This window comes from Melanostigma gelatinosum (genome assembly GCF_949748355.1).
Source record: "Melanostigma gelatinosum genome assembly, chromosome: 3".
NCBI lineage: Eukaryota > Metazoa > Chordata > Actinopteri > Perciformes > Zoarcidae > Melanostigma > Melanostigma gelatinosum.
This window is the reverse complement of record NC_136636.1, coordinates 27,412,861-27,435,419: the sequence shown is the minus strand read 5'-3', so window position 1 is coordinate 27,435,419 and position 22,559 is coordinate 27,412,861. Positions and strand designations below refer to the sequence as shown.

At 43.0% G+C, this 22,559-nt stretch overlaps 1 protein-coding gene across 1 annotated transcript in view; it reads right to left on the bottom strand.

Moving 5' to 3' along the window:
* Positions 1–22,559, bottom strand: part of plxnb1b (plexin b1b) — a 154,875-nt gene that overhangs the window by 84,100 nt on the left and 48,216 nt on the right. The window contains exon 3 of the mRNA XM_079265954.1: positions 1,030–1,118. The gene's annotated coding sequence lies outside the window, so the exon portion shown is untranslated. The remainder of the gene's footprint in view (positions 1–1,029; positions 1,119–22,559) is intronic.

Below are 22,559 nucleotides of genomic sequence, written 5' to 3'. Positions count from 1 at the left end.
CTGGGACCAGACCCCTCCCTGCTGAGGCCATTGTGTCAATAACTGTGTTACCATTTACATATTTTTATGCACATAAGAAAAGCTGTATGGGAACGGCAAAATTCGATAAAACTTCCTCAATTGTAGAAATGTTTTACACTAGCTTAAGGTGGGTTTCGCATTTGTCAAAAAACAGATATGGAAATGCCAAATAAATTATGAGGTAGTGAACATTTAGCTCACATGACCAGCTGTTGATAGTCCCATAAACCACAAATGGTCGTCTTCGTCTCCAGAAAACAGGAAACATGCAACTAGCTGACATGAAAAAACAATTACAACTTTTTGCTTTCGTAGACGGTCAGATGGTTTGCGAACTATTCCTCTACTCTGTTTTCTGGTGGAATACATCCATGCATAAAGCATAGCCTATAGCGCCAACTTCTGACCAAACTACAATGTAGCCGAGTTTGCTCGCTCGAAACCAGTTGATGGAAACTATCATATATTTTCAGTGTATCAAAAGTTCAGTTAAAAGTTCCTTGACAAATGAATGGAAACGCGACTATGTATTATTAGGCAATCATAAAGTCATGAACTCTGAGAGACATGGTAGTCTACTAGTGGACTCTAACCAATCATAACCTGCAGTTTTCCATAACTTGCGTGAGGTAGATTGGTGAGCAGGAATGAATGGCCAGAGACCAACTACACTGTTTACCTGGCAGCATCGACAACGTCAGGGCTATTTTGCATCGCCATGTGCTCTTATAATATCTGGCGTGACTTTCTTCAGAGGAAGTTGGGTAGATTAAGCCCCTTAACTGTGAGATATAAAACACAAACGATGGATCTACTTAGAGCCCAACTGAACCAGCCAGCAATTTGCAACATGTTCATCAATCATGAGTGTGACCAGGAACATGACCAGAACTAAAATGCAACAAGGTTTCATTCTCCCCTTGGTCCGGAACAAATGAACCCAGCTACAGGTGTGAAAGCACCCTTAAGCATAACAAACTCTCTGAGACATGTGAGCCATTGACTCACCATTTGTTTCCAGTGGTGTTTTACAGAGGCATGTCACCTCTTGACCTCCCAGCTGCTCAGGTTTAAAAGCACATCCTTCTGGACGCAACCTGCAATACAAAGGAGAGAGAATATATATCAGTATACTCTGAACCAGGGGTTCTCAAAGGTGTGTTGACCGAGTGCCAATTTAAGGAGCCAGCATATGATTGAGGGCCACACAGGAAAAATGCTGTTGCGAGCTGCCCTAGCCAGCAGCACTAGCATTGATGACCATGCAGCCAGTAGCTTTAGTCATTCACTGACAAATAAACTGTACACACACTGCACTTCTACGCTCACAGCTATTACGTTACAGCGGACTTCATACATAATTCAATAGGACAGTTCACCCCAAAATCAAAAATACATATTTTCTTCTTACCTGTAGTGCTATTTATCAATCTAGATTGTTTTGATATGAGTTGCAGAGTGTTGGAGATATCAGCTGTAGAGATGTCTGTCTTCATGAAATTATGACCCTGTTACTCAAGATAAACCAAAAACCTTGTTTCATTTAGGGTCTATTTTCTTTCAACAAAACTACACCCACCAACTGCATCCCCGCACAGAAGGAAGTATGGATACTCCATACCGTTATCTCACCTAGCACCACTGAGCTAGCTAATGTTACAGCCATTCATGTCTACATCTCGCGCTGTCACGAGCATCTCGTTCATGATTAGATTGGAGGGTGTAGCTTGGTAGAAAGAAAACACATGAAACCACTAACAGGGTCAAAGAGACATTGTTGTAGAGAGTTCAAATGTATTTTTGGCGCTTTTAGCACCACAAGCCCGGAAGACAGACATCTCTACTCTTGGCATCTCACACCAAAACAATCTAGATTGATTAATATCACCACAGGTAAGAGGAAAAAAATGTATTTGCATCTTTAAAGCTACTTGTACAGCATATTTTTAGTTAAATACCCTGGTATATCGTAATACCCAAGCCTACTATGCTAGGACACCCAGTGTGATTTACAGCAGCTAATGCAGAGATAACAAACCTCACGCTAAAGGACATTATCACAAGCCTACTGACAGACTGTGATGTTCAAACACCTTGTATTTGTTGGCATCCCTGCAGTCCACTAAGAGTCGTGGAAAGCTCATACCCATTGAAATTCCGGTCAGACCTATGTCTAACTGGCTACATCCGCTTCTTTTTTGCGTATAAAAAGCCCTCAGCAGAGGCCAAGTCAAGTAGTGTCAGTCCAAGAGGCCTTTCAGTGCCACACACACACACACCTCATTGCTAGGATACAAGGTACAAAACCATCTGGTTTCAGAGTCCCTGCAACAAGTTGCCATGAGGTAAAATAAGCTGGCATGAGAAGCTTGAGAAGGGTTAGAGTTCTCTTGTTTGACCTCCTGGATCGGTGGTTTCATGCTTACTTTGTGAAACACTAATACTCAGCAGTCAGTTATGACAGCAAGTTCTCCCATTCTTCTCCATATACAATAAAGCCTCCTGTGGGGGGGGGGGGGGGGGGGGGTGGGAACAGACTGAAAAAGACACTATTCAACCCACTGAACAGGCCGGTCCTCACCAAGTGTACACACACACCTCTTTTGCTGCCACACTAGGAGCATTAGAAAGCCGGCTTTGTTGGTGGCAATCTCCTGTATGTGGGAACGAGGGTAAAGACCTGGCAAGAGGCCAACGACGGAGTGAAATATATTTACTAGAGCACAATAATTAGGATCATTCTTATCTATAGAATATCAACCAAATGTGATTTGAATCAAACTCCTCAGCAGGCACTTCCGTGCACATGTTTGTTTTTCCACTCACTGGCATGCTTAATGTAGAACCACCTCCAGTTCCAGACCGAGCAGAGCACAGAGGTCAAGCTGAATTATGGATGCCTCAGTGACCGAACCCCAAATCATCAGATCTAGGGGGGGGGGGGGGGGGGTAGAGTTTTCAGTACTTGGTGAAATAGCTGCTTCTCTGTGGCCCCGGAGCCTGAACTCTGGAGTCAGCGTGTCACGACTCTGGTGGGAAGGCGCTTTCCAGCCCTGTGCAGATAATCCTGAGAAAGCACAGATCCAGAGCCCAGCGGAGCCGAGACAGGAATGACAAGCATGTTCACTCATGGAAGCACTAGTTCAACAAATACACTGCTTCTCCTGTTTCCTTCTCTCAGAAACAGGGTCGGATTTGGAGCACAGCGGTGTTTCCTTCACTAGTGCTGAAAACGTGCAGACTGTCAATCCACTCATCAAACAGGAACGGGCCAAAGGACTCCTCTTCTTTCAGAATTTGCTGAAAGCTGCAAATCAAATGGCCAAAAACTACAGTACACTGGACGGCCATCGCTCCGAGCTGATCTCAAATGGAAGAGGTTTCACTTTCCTGCAGTGAATAATCCGATCAGGCTCAACTTCATTCACAGTTTCAGACACATGAGAACAAGAGAATGGACCTGTGATTCGATTCTCTAATGTTAGAAATCACATTTCGCCTCCGAGTAGAAGGTTTTTATAGTAAGCCAAAATGTATCAGTTTGATGAGAGGAGGAAATGTGCGTCTGCCGTGTAATTGCTTTATCTAAATGTTCCTTTACTTTTAAGTGATGACTCCACCTTGTTCCAGCCCAGTCTGCAGAAACAGTAAGTCATATACATAGGTCATACATATCATAAAGTAGGTTTGCAAACAAACACAGGTATATACACAATCTGTGTAAATATATAAAGTGCGAGTGTATTTATATATATTTACACAGATATACACTCACACACACAAACACACACACAGAGATGAGCCACCTCAGTCCTCGAATCAGAGATCGCCTTACGTCCTCACCAGTACTAATGTATTGATAAGGACACGTAGCAGAAGGACAGGACCAGCAGAGAAGAATCCCAACACGACAAACCAAAGCGGTCCGTCCACGACCCAAGGCCGCACAAGCGGACTGGAGCCTGAGCTGCAGGCAAAGGACTGCACACCACCACCAGGCATTCCTGAGAGGCACATTCAATTGAGCCATCATCCGCTTCATTGAGTCCAGCCTTTCATTCATTTTCAATTCAGCTATCCCACATTCTGGAGGAGACAGAGAGGGGCAACGGCAGGGGGGGTTCTGAAATGAAAGAGCTGGCAGAGTGACATTAGTGGACAGAAACAGGGTTACGGGGAGACAATGGTGAAAGGGGAAGACGGGGATGAGAGAAAGAAGGTGAAAACAACGAGCGGAATCGCCACAAACATGTGCTCGCAAGCCTCAGTGCTCACTGGGTACTGATGGAATGTGACTCGTGATAATAAGAGAGGGAGGGACAGAGAGAGAGGTAGAGAGAGACAGAGACAGAGAGAGATAATTCCAGTGTCTACTCATAATGGTCCATTCAACACCCTCATTCTCAGTCCGAGGGGGAAGGGAAAATAAAACACGTTTCTAATTAGCGACGCGATTGGGAACATAAACACACAAACGTGCACGAGCACACACACACGCCTGTAATGAGAAGTCCCTCCTCTGTACACTTTAGACAAATAAACACACACACACACACGCACACACAGGAACAGTGGGACTCAGCGAGGCCTTGAGTGAGCGCAGCCCTCTGCAGTCAGTCACTGTCTTACACCAACAAACAGTGTTTACAAAGGATGCTTTAGTGGCTGTGAGAGCCTGCGGTGTTCCATTACACAAACACCGGCCGCCAGCATCCTCCTGGTCTCCACAGCACAACTGTTACTGCCGCGATATACGAGCTGTGTAAACCGTTAGGGCCCCCGCAGCACCCAGCAGGAGGCCTGAGGACGGTTCAGGATTGTAATTATCTGTAAACTCATATCACATATTCATGGACTACTTATTATTACATACATTATAAAGAAACAAAGGTTGAATATCCTGTAAACCGTGGCTGTAAAATATTTACTCAAATTAAGATTTTTGGGACCTCCTGTTTCTCAAACATTTAAAAACAAATTGGCCTCCTTAGTATAATCCCTAGACATGTAAAGAGTGTTTTTATCAGTGAACTATGTGAGACAGTCAGGTGATCATGCGTCGTCACAAACATTCAGACGTGTACGACGAGCGCAGGGTGGGACTACGTCATTTTCTAGTGTCTGCTTCACTACGGCAAGTATAAACTAAGTTTAAGCTGTAAAAAATGTCGAAAAATAGACGTACACTTCAACTGATATAGATATGTTTAGGTGTCTTAAATACGTCCACAGCAGTACATAGCTTTGCTCCTGTGCTGGTACTCCTGCCGGTTTCTTTAAAGTCCATCTACTGTAGTTAATACACTGACGATGTAAAAGCAACTCATACAACTGAACTCTCCCTTTAACAGGCTGGTGCAGAAGCGCCATGGTTACTGGTGCCTGCTGCTGCTGGAGCTGGACAGCACTGCTTGGCTGGCTGACAAGAAGTTATTTATCGAGAAACCCCGACTATCGCCACCCATCTAAAAGATCACATTCCTCCTCGGCTGATGAACTTCAGGCAGAGCGGGCGAAGAGGAGGGGGGGGGGGAGAGAATCATTATCCTGCGCTCTCTTCCGGAAAACGTCCTTCCAGAAATTAACACATAAAAGGTCCCTCAGTTTCCCTCATCAGGTCCTTTTAAGGGATGAGGACAGTGGCTTCTGTGGACACGGCTCAGTGGACAGAGCCACTTGTCCCTGCAGAGGAGCTGGATGGGTAAACCAAGTTCCCATGATCGCTAAATGTTTATGACCCTCAAGAATCCCCCGGGTGGGACACAGGGTGAGCCTGGACACAAGACAGGACGGACGCTTCTTCCACCAGGCGGTCAGGATGCTGAACTCTCTCCCTCCCTCTCTCCTCTCGCTCCCCCTCTCTCCCCCCCTGCCATCTCTCCCCTGACCTCTCTACCCTCCCCCTCACCCACCTTTCCCCACTGCCTCAAATGGAACATACCAGGACATCTACTCCCCCTCACACCCCTTCCCTCATCCAGCACCAGTCACTTTATCAGCACCAGTCACTTTTTATCAGCACCAGTCACTTTTTATTCTCTGCTGCTACTTGTTTAAATCCTTTATCTAGGCCCTTATGTTCTTAACTTTATTCTATTTTATTCTATTATATGTTATATGTTCATGTCTATATTACACTGTGGGACTGCGAGAAACGGCATTTCGAATTTTCTGTATGCATAACACATGTGGAAACTTTGACAATAAAGTGAACTTTGACTTTGACTTTGACGTCCACTCTCAGGGATCCCCTCTAGCCTCTAAACCAGGGGTCTCAAACTCCCGACCCGCCACGTCATTTTATGTGGCCTGCGAATCCACCAGCAAAAAAAAAAAAAAAATTGTTTTTTTGTTTGTTTTTAAAATTGGACTTGATAATAAAAATATCCCCATAGTCGAAATTATGAGATAGAAAGTCGAAATTATGAGATAGAAAGTCATAATGGTGAGATACTTAAACATAGAAGCAGCTCTTTGGCTGGTTACTGTACACTTGACATGAGTACATTGAAGACTACTTTAAACGTGGCTTTAAAACACATGAAATACTTCATGTGGGATTGTGTAAAGGCACCCTTGAAAGGATTTTAAGCATTGAACAAAGTTATTGTCATAACTTGTTTGATATTTGTCTTTGATATTTTCTTTAATAGTTTGATCTTTGATAGAGTAATGTGGGTTTCTTAACCCTAAGTTAAAAAGATTTAAGCTATAATAACAGAAATGTGCTTAAATATATGTTTACATTTATATAACTGCATGTACAATATTTTTACACTTGAATAATCAAATGCAGAGACAGTTATTTAACAATATGTTAGGAGTAGTTACATTTACACAGTCTTACATTTACAACCGGCCCTTTGGGGGCCTTTGTGCTGATGTGGCCCGGAGTGAAAATGAGTTTGAGACCCCTGCTCTAAACCAAACGTGTGCATGCGTCAATCAGTGGTGTTCACTGAGCCCAGGTCAGATGTGACCTCAGCCACTAAAGGACGCCTCCTGCATCACTTGAGTTATTTTTACCGTTTTCATATCTCAGTCCGTTCATGTCGACTGTGACAGTTTTTCTCATTTTGTTTGAAGGAAATCAACTTTCATTCAAAACAGCACAGAATGAATTAAGAAAATAAGTTAGCTAATGAATTTAAGATTTAATATTTGATATTCATACTCACGTTCAGGAGCACCAAAGCAAATATAAGTTTAAAAGTGGTTTTAACTTTTGATTTCTCTCTATCTTCCGCTTCAAAATTAAACTTTTACTTTGAATAATAGCTCAGCACTAACTCATCATTAAGTCAATAGACAAGCCAAAACAAGATGGTTCTACCAGCTACAGTCTGTAAAACAAAATAAAATATGATTTTACAGTTTCAGCATAACAACACTATATGCCTATTACAGTGCATTCACTTAAGCAAACAGCAGAACAATAAAGAAGTGAGCAACACCTCCAAGCGTCGCTGCAACAGTCCGCTGAGTCCGGTCATCATGTCTGTGGTGGAATTAGATGTTACGAGGGCACAGATGAGAGCAAGTAGCGAGTCATCAGGGCGATCATAAACAGCCACAGCTGCCAGACAGGAAGCCATTAAAGTCACCAGAGTTTATCTGGATCGTAACTCAGATGCAGACAGGTGCGGCTCACATCGTAGAGCGTCTACGGCGGGGCGAGCAATAACTTTTGATCGCACTCCAGCAAAGAAGCACAAATGTTTGAAGGCTAAGTTATAACTCACATCTACAAAACTACACAACCGCAACAGCCCGTGTTCAATCCCAGCCAGGGACATTGTTTATATGTCACCTGTGTCATCTTCACTGAGTCTTATAAAGCTACGGCTGCTGGCGAAAATATTTTTAGTCACATTTACTCAAAGTGTCACTACAGCCTGACAGTAGAACACGAGGTTCCTCTGCCTCCTTTTAGCGCTCCTGATGGGATTTGTAAGACTCAACCAATCCGATTTTTTAAAAATATGAATCAATATTCTGTTACTGTGTTGAAAAAATTCATTCATTTTTGAAAACGGAAGATTGTCTGTGATAATAAGGTTTTATTTAGACTGGTTTAAACGGTAAAGTGATGAGTTAAAGGTAGGACGTGTTTGTTGTGTTTCTAGTCACAGGATGTCTATGTGGGAGGCTTCCTGTCTGCTGGTGGACACAGTGGCAGATGCGTAGTGTACAAGTACATGCTTTTAACCCCTGCACCGCACTGGATTTGGCAAAGTATAGAGCGGCATGTGTGTATTACATCCTGGTGTATCATTCAATTGTGCGACGCATTCACTGTGGATGACAGATGTCCAATGGAACGAACACACACACACATACAGAATAGAAGGGTGGACACGGACACACACACACAGGTTATCATTACCAACTTAACACAGCGAGACACACTCTTTGACACTGCATTTAACTGCTTAGGGGTCTGAGTGGTTTAAAGAGCTAAAAGATGACAGCAGGAAGAGACTCTTGACCATAAGAGTCAGAATGAGCTCTGAGGCAAACACTGTGTATAAGAAGTGGTCGTATTCACCGCGACGTCATCCGTTATTTTGTTGACTACCGTTCTGAAGCCTCTAGTTTGGTATTTTTTCCGTCGCCATTTCGTTTTTTTGGAGCCACAAGAAGCGACCATATTTGGAGGAGAGGGTGGAGCAGGAGAGTAGTAAGGCCCCTCCACTACCAGCAGGAGGCACGGAGTGAGACAGCTGGAAGCTCCAGAAGCCGTGCAGTGAATAGCTGTGCTGTTCCACCAGGAGCTCTGGTGGGCTGGACGGCACTAATCCAGAAGCTAATTAGCCAAACACGATCTTTGACATTGGTCTGCTCTGTCCCCGCCCAATGCAGATCCTGGGCCAGTTATGGACACAAGCGTGTGACTCCAGCCTGCCTTGAGCTTGGGCCAAGTGGACTTCCACACTGTCGGCCATCTTGTGCCTGCACAGGTGGACATGGAGGACCAGCTGGCTTTTATATGCTACAGACAGCTCTGCAGCTCTTTGGTGGGTTTTCTTCACTTTATATTTCGTGGAAGGAACGTTGTCCTCAACAAGAGAGGACCCTGAGCACCGTGAACTGTGCCGACAGTGCCCTCTGGAAACAACAGCGTAACATCTGCTGAGGTTTTGTTTAAAACCCTCTGAACCCCAGAACCCGCCGGCGGGATGGAAAAGCATGTTTTCTTTAAACAATCAGCAAAACTAGACCGTTTCTCACAACCAGAGGCTGTAAAAAACGTCATTATTGTCAGATTTTCATCTTTCTGACGTTCCTTGAACAAATCATGTGATGAACGATTTTGGCAGAAAAAGCAGCCAAAAACAAAGCTGAACATTGAGATATTTTATCGAAAACATTATATTCTACATGTCTCATTTAAAATCTCGCCACAAATAAATCACTTTCTCTTAACAGATTCTGTAAAAAACTTTAAATTCTGCTCTTTTCAGCGCAACTAATAAGCCATGATTGACTCGCCTGAGACCAACAATCACGTGAAAAAGAATTCTGTGAAACTTGGACTGAACTGCAGGCTGTCAACACAGAGCATTGAGGAGAGGTGGTAAAAATGTGAATAGTTCAATGAATAAAGCACATAGAGCCACCCTTTTATTCTAACATTGGTGGCACTGTTAGACACTTGGAAACATGTTGGATATAGAGATTCCATAGTTTTCCAATTCATGTAAGATAAATGATCCATAAAATTCTACTTGTGTTTTCTTCTCAATAATTGATAGCATTGTAACGGACATGTTGGAGCGATACCTTCTTCTAGCCGTAACTGTGCTGGTTCCATAGAGGTGCAGAACTTATATATTGCAGAGAAAATAAAGGCCACATAGAGAAAACTGTGACCAGAGCACAAAACATCCTCAAACTGCTTGTGTTTCAGATGGTCAACTTGTTTTTTCTTCAGGTATTACTGGACAGAAATCTGTAGACATCATAGTCATCATGCTCATATAGACCATACAAAGTTGCTGTCCAGCACAGAGGTCCCCAACCTTTTTTGCACCACGGACCGGTTTCATGAAAGACAATATTTTCACAGACTTCAAGGTGTGACGGAAAAACACGACGAAATAAAATGATACGACCGGCATGAAAACAAATGTAAAATGCATAAATAAATACAACTCACAATAATGCTGAATCAGTGGGAGCCCTGAAATTGTTTCTCTGCAACGAGACTGTCCCATCTGGGGGTAATGGAGACACCTGAAGTGTGTTGTAGGAAATTTGGGTTTAGAACTGTGTTTTAAGAAATTATAATACAAGTGTTTAATAATTAAGAAATCATAATTTGAAGTGTTTTGGAATACATAATTAGAAGATTCATAATTGTAGAAGTGTTTTAGAGTTTGTAGTTAGAAGTGTATCTTAAGAGAATTGTAGCACCTTAGATCTATGTTTGTGAAACTTGTGAAGCTTTTGCCAAAAGTTGCAAATCCTTATCTTTATATAGAATCCAATGTGTATCATAGAAGTGTTGAACCATAAAAGACAGTCATTGAATGTATTAAACTGTGAAGAATAGCCAAGGGAGAGTCAGATTTAGAGACAATTTCAGCGGACGCAGACGGAGCATCACCCGAGCCAGGAGTCCTAAGCTGGCTGAGAGAGGAGGAGCCAGCTGGAGTTAGCCAATAGGAACTAAAATGGACAAGAGGGGAGGGGATTTCAAATTGTGATCAGGAAGTGTTGGCAGAGGATCGGTCTCTTTTTGCTGTTGTCTCAAGGTGGGAACAGCTGGGATGAGGGTGAGATGCTTCTCTGCGCAGAGAATATATATCTATAGATACTGTAATTAATGTGCTTCACTGTGTAATTGTATTAGCATCAGAAGTATTAAATACTTTTGTTCATAATTGAAACGGCTGACTTTTTAGTATTACTGGGTCAAAGGCGGTAATTCCCACAGTTTAAGAGGCTCTCGAACTCCACAGTGTCCAGTCTACTCCGTAATTTTGTTTTGATTGTCGTCACTGCAGAACATCCCGCTTCACAAAGAGGATGTTTGAAATGGAAGCCTGCTTCCATTTCAAACATTCGTTTTCAGTGCTTTAGTGGCGATCTCAGGATATCCAGCCTTGATTTTAATCCTAAACACCAGCAGAGTTGTTGTCTCAGACATACTTTTCAGGCCACCGTCATTTACAACTTCCAGCAGCTGATCTTCCTCTGTCGACACATATTCTGCAGAGCGGGTTTGTGACGTCAGAATTACTCCTGATATTTAATTAGACTCCTGATATTGTCTGTTAAATTACGCTTTATTTTTCTTGGAAGTTGTAGGTTCTTCTTCAGTCTCCTTAGTGGCCTTTTCTACTTATTGATTGACTGATTTTTAGCCTTGTGTACTTTCATCATGTTTGTCTTGTCGTCTGTGCTGTTTGTAATGTCTGTCGAGATGGATGCCTCTCTCTCTATTTGCAAACCAAGTCTACCTACGGGTACAAATAAAAGTAACCTGAACCTTTTCCCCTTTGCAAAGAATCTCTCCAAAAGTTAGTTACAACTTTTCGCTAGTTTGCGGTCTTCATTTTTGAGGTAATGTATCACGTTCATCCACCTGTCAACAGGCACAGGTGGATGGAATTGCAAGAGAATCCGGTCATTTTTCAAAATAAAACTTCTTTCCGACTCTGATAATCAATAAAACGGAAATAATATAATATTTATTCTTTCTGTGCGGCCCGGTACCAAATGATCCACGGCCCGGTGGTTGGGGACCACTGGTCTAGCACCAACGTTGACGAGAGTCAATGTGAGCGTGTGAGTGTGTGCACACATCTGTGTTTTCATGGGGCAATAACTTCACAGGAAAATTATAGCTTGTGTTTTGCCATGCTGATTATGGTGAGGAGGACTATGCATATATTATCAGAAAGAATGCAGAAACTCCTCTGACAGAGAGGAGAAGAAGGGAGGACAAGAGCTATTTTTTGCCATTTTAAATTTATTTTCTTAAATCACCAAGTTCTGCAGCACAGCAGCAGTACCGGGCCTACAGGCAGCTGGACACACAGCACTTACAGTAGTAGTGAACGCATGAATGACAACGTGGTGAGCAGGCTGAGAGAGCAGAGACCTTCTGATACACAAGATGCTGAGTTGTGATGTTTAACGGGTGAAAAGCATGGCTACAACATGATTCACATGCAGCGCCACTGTGTTTCTGAATCGCCACAAATACATCCATTAACAGTATGTCAACAGTAAAACTCAAGACTTTCATGGTCAGAATCACACTCATTGACATTATGAGACATTGCTGACATATACTGTAGATTAAAACAACACTGGCAGCCAGGGTTAATGCTAGATTTGATTTTGGCCAGCCAATAAAGCAATAAATATTCCAGAATTTCTGCCATATAGAACAACCACAAGACATATGTTTTAAATAGCCATATAATAGCCTACATTTAAACACAAACGCTGTGATCTAATCAACGTTTGAATGCTGTGCATGTCTATTCATTGTGTTTAAAGCTGGTCTGTCGGCACAGTTGCAGATAATCAGGCTACACTGATGTTATTAATATTGTACTATGCACAGAATTTGATTCCACTGGCGACTGCGTAGAATTGTTGGAGACTCGTGTGATCCAAACATTTCCAATAACTCCAGAGGGTTGTTCAGTGAAAAAGTCAAAAATGTTTGGAAAAAAGACAGATGCAATAATTTACAAAATTCACGACATGTTTTTACCCAACGAAATATTGTGCTATTTATTGGTGTTTAGCCTTTCAAAGGCAACCTTTTCAGGGTATTTAATAAACTGTTTGCCTTACACAAACAGAGGCACGCACTGATGAGTTGTATTTATTCAAGAAAGATGATCTAATTAACAAAAGAATAACTCATTAATCCGATGAATCACAATATTCAAATTAAGACATTTTGTTCAGAGGATTTTATTTTATAATATGACAACAGACATTGCTTCATTCAAAAAACTCAATAGAAGCTTTGAATATAAAGAAAACCTCAATTCAGAACGAATGTTTGGTACAGCCCTAATTAAATACAACGCAACTTTCTTTTGGAGTGAGCAGTGAGCAATTTGAGCAAAAGATGATTCTACCCTGTGGCAACACAGCTTTAGACCTGATTACAAGTCTGTAAGGCCTCAACATGCGTCAAATGTACCAGATTGTCTGACATGCCTTCAAAAAGCCTGCTGTCATAGCCTCCTCTTGGCTGCATCACAGTGATGAAATTGAGGAAATGGGGATAACAGTCAGTGGAGCACAAGTAAAGGGACAGTGGTAGTCCTGTGAAGACTGACACTTCTTCTGAAGCACGCTGAGGCCTTTAGGCACAGTGACAGCCAGACACTTTCAAATGAGCGTTTCAGTCAGTGGACTCATTGTCTCGAACAAAGTAGCTAGACAAATTGGAATGGATTTTTACAATGGACATTTAAGGTCATCTATTTTTATGATTACCTTCAATGATTATTAAGTATTCACATCACTCATAGAACACCTGGTCTACACACTCCCTCCGGATCCTCTAGCCAGCCCTGGTTCACCTCCACCTGTGTTTTGTCTACGCCTCTGCAGATCCAGTGCTGCCGTCAGCTGATCTAGCCTCCCTCTGACAGTCTTATCTTTTGTTTGATGTGGTGTGTGAGTGAACGAATAAAGCCAGAAGCTGCTTCATATTCATGACTCTAGTCAGCGGAGAGGGGACCAGATACACACTTTCCCCTCAGGCCTTGACAGCTTGTTAATGCTACTTGGCCTTGCAGTACAGGATTTCATGCCGTCAGCACAATGCTGACTCCGAGAATCAAAAGCAACAGTGCAGCTAAGAAACGAAGTGTGATTGGTGCAAGTTTCCTAGCAACAGAGCTGAAGACCGTATCCCGAGCAACATCCACATTAAAAATTACACTTTCCTTTCCCTTCCTGTGTGTGTGTGTTGAGCTCAACAGCCAGTCAGCACACACTCACAACACCAACCCAAACTCTCTCAAATAATTTTGAATGATGCTCACTGGCCCAGTGCTGTAGTCTTACTGACACGGCTATTCAACTGAGCTCCTGTGTTGGCTGTTTCAGAGTCCAACACAAAAGTGTTTTGTGAACTCCTGGAAGACCACGAAGCCCATTGTCTCCAAATCTGGCACGGATGCCCCAAACTACAAGATATGAAAGATCGAAGCAGAAGTTTATGTGACATCTGGTCAAAATATGATTTAACTTGTCATTTAATCATCCAACATCAGGATACCTATACTACACATATTGCAGTATCAGTACTATAATAATGTATAGCCATGCATGGCTCGAAGGATTGCAACTGACCTTTCCTCAGCCCCGCCCCTTTTCGCTTTGTGCTTAGAACCTCAGTCAACTTCCCCTTTCCTGACAATGACTACTTCTCTCTTGAGTTATTACCTCAGTAAACATTGTAAACATGAGTTTATGGTATCAATCTCTAGTTTTAAGTCTTCAATACAGCATGATGTTCATTTAGACTCAAATAGACCATAAAGCATAAAGGGTATGCCTTAGGGAGGGCTTACTGTGATCGACAGGTATCTGCTGCTATCAGCGACGTCTACGGTGTCTCTACGTCACTCTTCCACAGTCCAAATATGGTCACTTCCGCTCATTGGCTGTAAAACAACATGGAGACGGCGAAATCACCGAACTTGAGGCTTCAAAACAAACTCCACAAACCAACGGGTGATGTCAGGATGACTACGTCCTCTTCTTATACACAGTCCATGGTCTGTCCAGGGTGGGCTGGTCGGTGCTGGAGTCTGAGCTCAAGGACTTCCTGGTAAAGCTGCGTGATTTCGTCCTTTATTTGCTCTCAGTATGGCTACAGTACCTGCCGCCTCTAAGTAACGTTTGGTGTCATGTATTTAGACTAGAGATTAAGTTTCCTGAGTAAAGTTTTACGATCTTGAAGATGTACGTTCTGTCAGCCTCTATATTGCAGCTAAATGGAACCGGCGTGGCCATGTTTCTTTGTGAAGCTTGTCTGTTCTAGAAACAGTAACTAAGGGGGGCGGGACTTAGTTATAGTTTCAGTCTGTCAGCTGATCAGTCAGTCCATTACATTACAGACGCTTTTATCCAAAGCGACTTACAATAAGTGGATTCAACATCGGTTGTCGAGAGAACAACTGGTCACCAGAAGTCATAAGTGCATGTCCTTTCCTCAAGCAAGCATCTAAGAGCATACACCAGCGCCAACGTACAGTGCAGAAACAAACAAATGCAGTAAGTGCCACAAACTAATATGAAAATGATAAGTGCAATAAGCTAGTATGAATACAATAGATGCTAAGTAAGTGCTAAGCGGAAGCCTAAGGGTAGGCCTTCTTGCAGAGGTGAGTTTTCAGCCTGCGCTGAAAGATGGGCAGCGACTCTGCCGTCCTGTCGTCAGTGGGGAGTTCATTCCACCACTGAGGGGCCAGGACAGAAAACAGCCGCGACCGGGTCGATCGGCCGCAGGGACCTCTGAGCGACGGGGCAACCAGTCGCCCCGAGGTAGCAGAGCGAGGAGGTCGGGCGGGGGTGTAGGGCTTGACCATGGCCTGGAGATAGGAAGGAGCTGTTCCTTTCACTGCCCTGTAGGCTAGCACCAGAGTCTTAAACTGGATGCGGGCTCTCACAGGTAAGCCAGTGTAGAGAACGGAGAAGGCAAGTTGTGTGGGAGAACTTGTGGCGATTGAACACCAGGCGAGCTGCAGCTTTCTGGACAATCTCCAGAGGTCTGATGGCCGACACCAGGGCTCCGGCAAGTAGTGAGTTGCAGTAGTCCAGGCGAGAGATGACAAGAGCCTGGATGAGCACCTGCGCCGTCTCATCAGTGAGGAAGGGGCAAATCCTCCTGATGTTGTAGAGCAGGAATCTGCAGGAGCGTGTGACCGATGCAATGTTTTGCTGAGAACGACAGTTGGTCGTCCAGGGTCACACCCAGGTTTCTCGCAGTTCGAGTTGGCGTCACCACGGTATCATCAATGGTGATGGACAGGTCTCGGTGCGGGCAACCCTTCGCCGGGAGGAACAGTAGCTCGGTTTTGTCCAGGTTGAGCTTGAGGTGGTGTGTCGTCATCCACATCGAGATGTCAGCTAAGCACGCAGCAATGCGTGCCTCCACTTGAGGGTCCCCGGGGGGAAATGACAAGACCAGCTGGGTGTCATCGGCATAACAATGGTAATGCAATGGTATTCACTTCAGTGAATATATCTCATTATATTATACATACTTATATCTTATATATTATTGTACTATTGGATTGATTACAATGAAATATCGTACAAACATTCAGAATTACCAGAGCTTAGATCCGATCAATGTTGATTTACACTTCATTTCACTGAAAGTGAAAAGTGGAAATGAAGCAGAGGAAGGGTAATAACTGAATCATCGTGGCATTTCCTCTGCGTAAAAATGTCTAGTCCTCTTTCCACATGTAGAGACAGCTCTGGGATTATTCAACAAGATATGGAGTAATAAGAAAAGCTTAATACCACAAATACGCCACATAATATTGAGTGCGAGAGTGAGGTCAAAAGGCTGCATGTCAGGGATTATCTTTTCTGGCAGCATTCTGAGTCCATTTAAATTATTCCAATTTACTCTTAATTGTCGTTGTCATTTTGTAATGTCCTCCACAGTAAGGAGATTTCAGCTCAACAATTATCTGAGATTATCCACCGTCTGCTACTAGAAAGCTGCATATTCATCAGTATTTCCTTTGCTCATGAATGCAAAACAATATCTGATATGTATATACAACTGAGCCTCTATTTTCAGGTAAGGTAGAAATACAATGAAACAGATCTCTGAACACTCCTATCATCATTCAGTGTGTCCCCGAAGCATGAATAGAGATGATAGAGATTTGCCGTTTACACCTACAGTCTATGGCAGGCATGGGCAAACTACGGCCCGTGGGCCTTTTAATCCGGCCCGTCAGATATCGGTACAGAATTGCCCAAACTACAATGAAGACTAGGGCTGGGCAGTATACCGTTTTTTTATTTCCGGTATGATATGAATTCTTCACACACCATTATACCGGTGCATAGCCGAAACAACTGCTGTCTGCTTTCAACAGGCAGCTAAATGTATTCTTTGCCACTATTGGGCAGCGGTCAGCGCTAGTTCTCTTATATGTATTGAGAGGGAACTCTAGTTATGGTCATAACTTTATAACACAACAACCAATGTTCCCTCTAAGCTGCGCGCTTGAGCAATCGCGCACTGCTCGCACATTCTCAGCGCACAAGAAAATTTATGCAGCGCATAAAATAAAATTCAACATAAACGTATTAATTAATATCTAATATTAGTCCTAATCTTATCTAATCAATTAAACCAATAATAATAATAATAATAATAATAATTTAGTTTTCTGTACTATTTTGCAACGTAACTCAGTGAGTGACAGGTGTCCAGCCAATGATACGATTCGGTTCACTTACGCTACGCAGCCAATCATAGCATTGACACTATTGCCCTGCCCATTCGCGCCGTGCAGGTTAGCTAGCTATCAACAGTGAGGCGGAGTTACGAGACGCAAATGCTAACCCCTTATCATGGCGAAACGAACGGGCAGCGACATAAAGTCAAAGCAAGAAGCAGACGAAGCCATCAACCTGGACAAAGTGTACAACCATTGGAGAAGTGAGAAGGACAGACGTGAAAAATAAGGTAAAATTTAAGTCAGATTTGTGCATATTCTAGTGACATTTATTAAGATTTTTTACTTATGGATATTAATCATTAAATTATGTTACTACTAGATAATTTATGGGTAGTAGAAATGATAATAAAAAACTGAGTAATTACATATTTTACAGACAGAGTTACAGGAATTTACACTGTATCACACAAGCTACAGCACATGTCATTGTGCAAAATGTGAATGTTTTAATGTGAACAAAATGTTATGTCTGAAAGGTGTATATGTATCATTTCTTCCAGAACAGGACCCTCACACAGGCCACAACAGGACCTCACACAGGCCAAAGCAGGACTTTTCCCATGGCCAAGCAGGACTCTCACATAAAACATACTACACATCTCATGAACAACAAGATTTTTGTCTTTTTCCTTTAAAGTTTGTCAAATCACTTATATTAAAAGTAAACTAGTGAAAATTGCTGCTGTAATTTGATTATTTTAATAAGCCATGTAACTTGCTATGATCCAAGGTTTTGAACAGGTGTGATACTGGTGTGTGGCCACAGCGTGCACATCTGATGTTGCTCACAGTGGTCCTCAGTGTGCTCAGGGAGCTTGTGTGTATGCCCAGACACATGAAAAATTAGAGGGAACATTGACAACAATTAACAACCCACAACTAACTATCTTTAACAGAGAAAAACACCACAGCACACAACAGTCTGTAACACTAATAATTGTACATTTATAAAATTTCACCGCCGAACTGCATGCTGGGTACAGCTCGCTCGCGAGCCTGCTAGCACAACAGTCTGCCAACAGCTGGGAGAGGCTCCGTCGCTCCAGTAACGTTACATTAAAGAACAGAACAGAGCAATGCAGGATGAACAAAGACAGACCGGAGATGCACCGATAGAGTTTGACACATATGCAACGCTGATTACCGTAATATTTCTTACAAATGTACGTTGGTGCAGCGCTCTGATAATGTTAGATGTGACAGTTAAATATTTGTATGATCCCTTCAAAGAATCAAGCTGCTAAAAAGACCACAGTCATTAACCTTTTCACTAAAAACTCTGTCAAAAATGACTGCTTATTAAGTAAGTGCATGATAAAATATGCATTTATGCAATAAAAAAATACCGTGTAAGAGCCCAGTTAACTGATGAACACCTCAGATCTGTTCTGAGAATTGCCACAATCAAACTGACACAAAACTTTGACGCACTGGTTAAAAAGGGTGACCAACAGCACTGTTCCCACTGAAATTAAATGCAAGTTACTTTTTAGGTCATGGCTTTTACTTGTAATTTATATTAGTTCACACAAACACTCCATTCATCTGCTACTGGCCCGGCCCGTCTGTCAAATTTTAAAACTCAATGTGGCCCCCAATCCAAAAAGTTTGCCCACCCCTGCTCTAGGGGGTGCGCGAGAGGAAAAATGTAATGGTGGTCTAATGGTACAGTCCTGTCTCCTAAAAATTATGTTCCCCCAAAACTAAACTGCATTCTCAATTACGTTTGACCATAAACGTATTTTCTCCCTGATTACGTTTGTGTTTGACGTATTACAAATACGTTTCTCATCAACATATCTTTGCAATACTCTAGTCTCTATTATTTTTCTGTGATCTGCCTCGCCTCTACCCCCGCCACCCACAAGTTGTTGTGGCCTTTGTGGAGGTATTGTAGCCGCATAATGTTCCTCGTTGCTCGGCCTGGATGAGCGCGTTTCTGCCGGAGACAGGTGGCGTGTTGTGGTAGTATTCTGACCGCGTAATAGGGAGAGGGAGAAAAAGGTTAAAGTGTTAAAATGTTGATTAGAAACATATTTGTAATAAGTCAATGTAATAAGTCAAACACAAACGTAATCAGGGAGAAAATCCGAAAATTACGTTGGTCAAACGTAATTGAGAATGCATTTTAGTTTTGGGGGAACGTGATTTTTAGGAGACAGTCGGTGCAGTGAGGTTCTGGCTAACAGTCTGAAGCTCTTATTTACGTCGCCACCTGAACACCAAACATGCCAGTGCAAGTCAAAAGCCCCTTACATTTTTTATATCGAAATCGGAGGAGTTACAAAACAGCCAAAAACAACTGGAGTCTCATTCATGTGTTGGGTCTATAAATGACGCACTACGGGCTTCATATCTGGTTACAGAATAGCGAGAAAGGGGCTACCGCACACAATCACTGAAGATGTGTGCTTGCCAGCTGCCAAAGAGATGGTGGAATGTATGATTGGAGATTGAGAATAAACAGTTGGACATGATCCCGGTGTCCAACAACACTGTCGCCGCATCGATGCTTGTCTGAAGACATCCTGGCTACATTAGTCGGTCGCGTGAAGAAGAGTGAGTTTTACTCTCTGCAAGTAGACGACCCTACAGATGTGGCCAATCTTCTGGTGTACATCCGTTGCCTTTTCGAAGGCACGGTGCATGAAGTCTTTTATCTTGTAAACAAACGCCACGCGCGAGCAAACTGTTCTCTCATTGGTCCGATTTTTATGCGGCTATAAATAGGCTCCGTTGCTTTTTTTTAAGGATTGGGGGTGCGTGAACCCGGTCGGGATGTAGAAGGGGGTGCGTGGCCTAAAAAGTTTGGGAACCGCTGCTCTACACGATGAAGAAGAACTGAACCGGACACTTTTTAGGTTCTAGTAGCCAGATGAGCCGTGCTGCTGTGAGGCCAAGATCAGTGAAGGATTACCCCCCCCCCCCCCCCATAATCCTCTTTCCCTCATAACACTGGTCTTTTTTTTCTGAGCGGCTGTTGGCTGTGGCAACCTGAGGATAATATTAAAAAGGCAGTGTTCTTGAAGGACTGCCCGTAGAGGTGATTTTTGCAAAGCATGGATAGCGTGCTCTGGGGGTAGGGCTGGGCGATAAATCGATTTAATCGATTAATTCGAATGTGTGCTTTAAGGCGATGTGTTTTATTGAAAATCGAGAAAATCGCCCCCACCCCTCCCCCCCGTTGGGTTCCCGTAGTAGAGTGCGCGCGCATTGTTTACAAACTAAAACAATGGCGGCCAGCAGCTTCACTGCTGGCCGCCGCCGCCGCCACCTCACAACAACAACCCAGCATTTTGGAGACATTCACCAACTGTACTCCGCATGAGAAGAAGAGTGCCCGGTGGAAAGCCATCACGGATGCAGTCGCGATGTATATCGCAAAAGATATGGTGCCCATATACACCATGGAAAAGCCGGGGTTTATTCACCGTCTCAAAGCTTTGGACCCCAGGTACGTGCTACCAAGCCGTAAACATTTTTCTGACGTTGCCTTGCCTCGGCTGTACAATAGTACACGCCAAAGGATCTCTGCGGAGCTGGAGGGGATGTCATTCTACTCCGCAACAACTGACCTGTGGTCCAGCAGGTTGACCCAGACACCGATCCACTTGACTGGTGGAAGCGTCACCAACTTAACTTTCCAAGGCTAAGTACTTTAGCAAAGAAATACCTCTCTGTGCCAGCTACAAGTGCCCCCTCTGAGAGGCTTTTCAGTGTGTGGGGGGGGCATTGTTACATGCCACCGTGCATGCCTGAAGCCAGAGGTAGTAGACAGGCTTGTCTTCCTGGCAAAAAATATTTAGAAAAAACATGCACTACTGTTTAATACTGTTGGTTATGTTGTGAATGCACTTGATTTTGTTTACATGCACTTATTTACTGTGCAAAATATGTTATGTTGATGTTAGATCAGATGTTGCACTTTTGAAAATGTGAATGTTAAAGGGTCATATACATTTTATTTCATGCTGTGTTTGTATCAGTGTATTCAGTTAGAAAAGCTTACTGTAAAAAGTTACATTTGCACAGTTGTTTACAATGGAAGGCTACTATTTAATGCCATTTAATGTTATGTTTAATTTAATTTTATATTTAAATGATTCAGGCAAACAAAAGAGTGACCAAATACTTTTTGTATACTACAGGCACCTTTCTACAATGTTCAGGTTTTGTTTGCACTTTATTTTTATCAACCTACTTGGGAAAATCATCACAAAATAAAAGAAAAAATTGTTTTCAACAGCTTCTGTCATCTGCAAAAAATTTTGGGGGAAAAAAATCGATTTAAATCGTGAATCGGATTTTTTGTAAAAAAATCGGAGATTTTTTTTTTAGGCCATATCGCCCAGCCCTATCTGGGGGGGGGAGGGGAAGGGCAGACACACACACACACACACACACACACACACACACACACACACCGGTCTGAGCAATAACAAGGGCAGCGCAGAGAGAGTGAAGGGTAAATGTTAGTAGGACTGCTGTGTTGTCTGGTCCTCTCTGAATGCTGCGAGTGTGTGTGTAAAACACACCGACCGAACAAAGAGCCTCTTTGTGGTTCCATGCCGCTGATGCTGCTTTTCCATAGTGTTGCCTAAATAAAACATTAGGGTGTGTATGTTGCTTGTGGAGCCTGGCTTGTTGCATAACATATAAAAGGTGAGCGTGAAGTCGTAAAACAGTTTGAGGGCCACTGCTGGAGCTCTTTTCAGTGTGGAGTGCAGTAAAAAAAAAAGAAAACTAAATGAGCTTCACAGCGACACAGAAAAAAAGATTTGCTGAAAAAACCCCAAAACCCGATGAAGGGCCTCGGAGGCTCCGCAGTCATGAGCAGCTAATAGGATGATACATGCGTGGATAAACGAGACAAACGTAGAATCAAGCGCTCACACAGTCGAAGTCTCTGGGTGGCTGAACCAGAGGACTAATTATTTGTTCACAGATCTGTTCAGCAAAAAATATCTCCGCTTGCTCTTGCTACTGATTCTCTCTAAAAGCAACACCATCGCAAATCTACTGGAAGTCTGTTTCCTAGAAAGCTGAGCAAACAAAGAC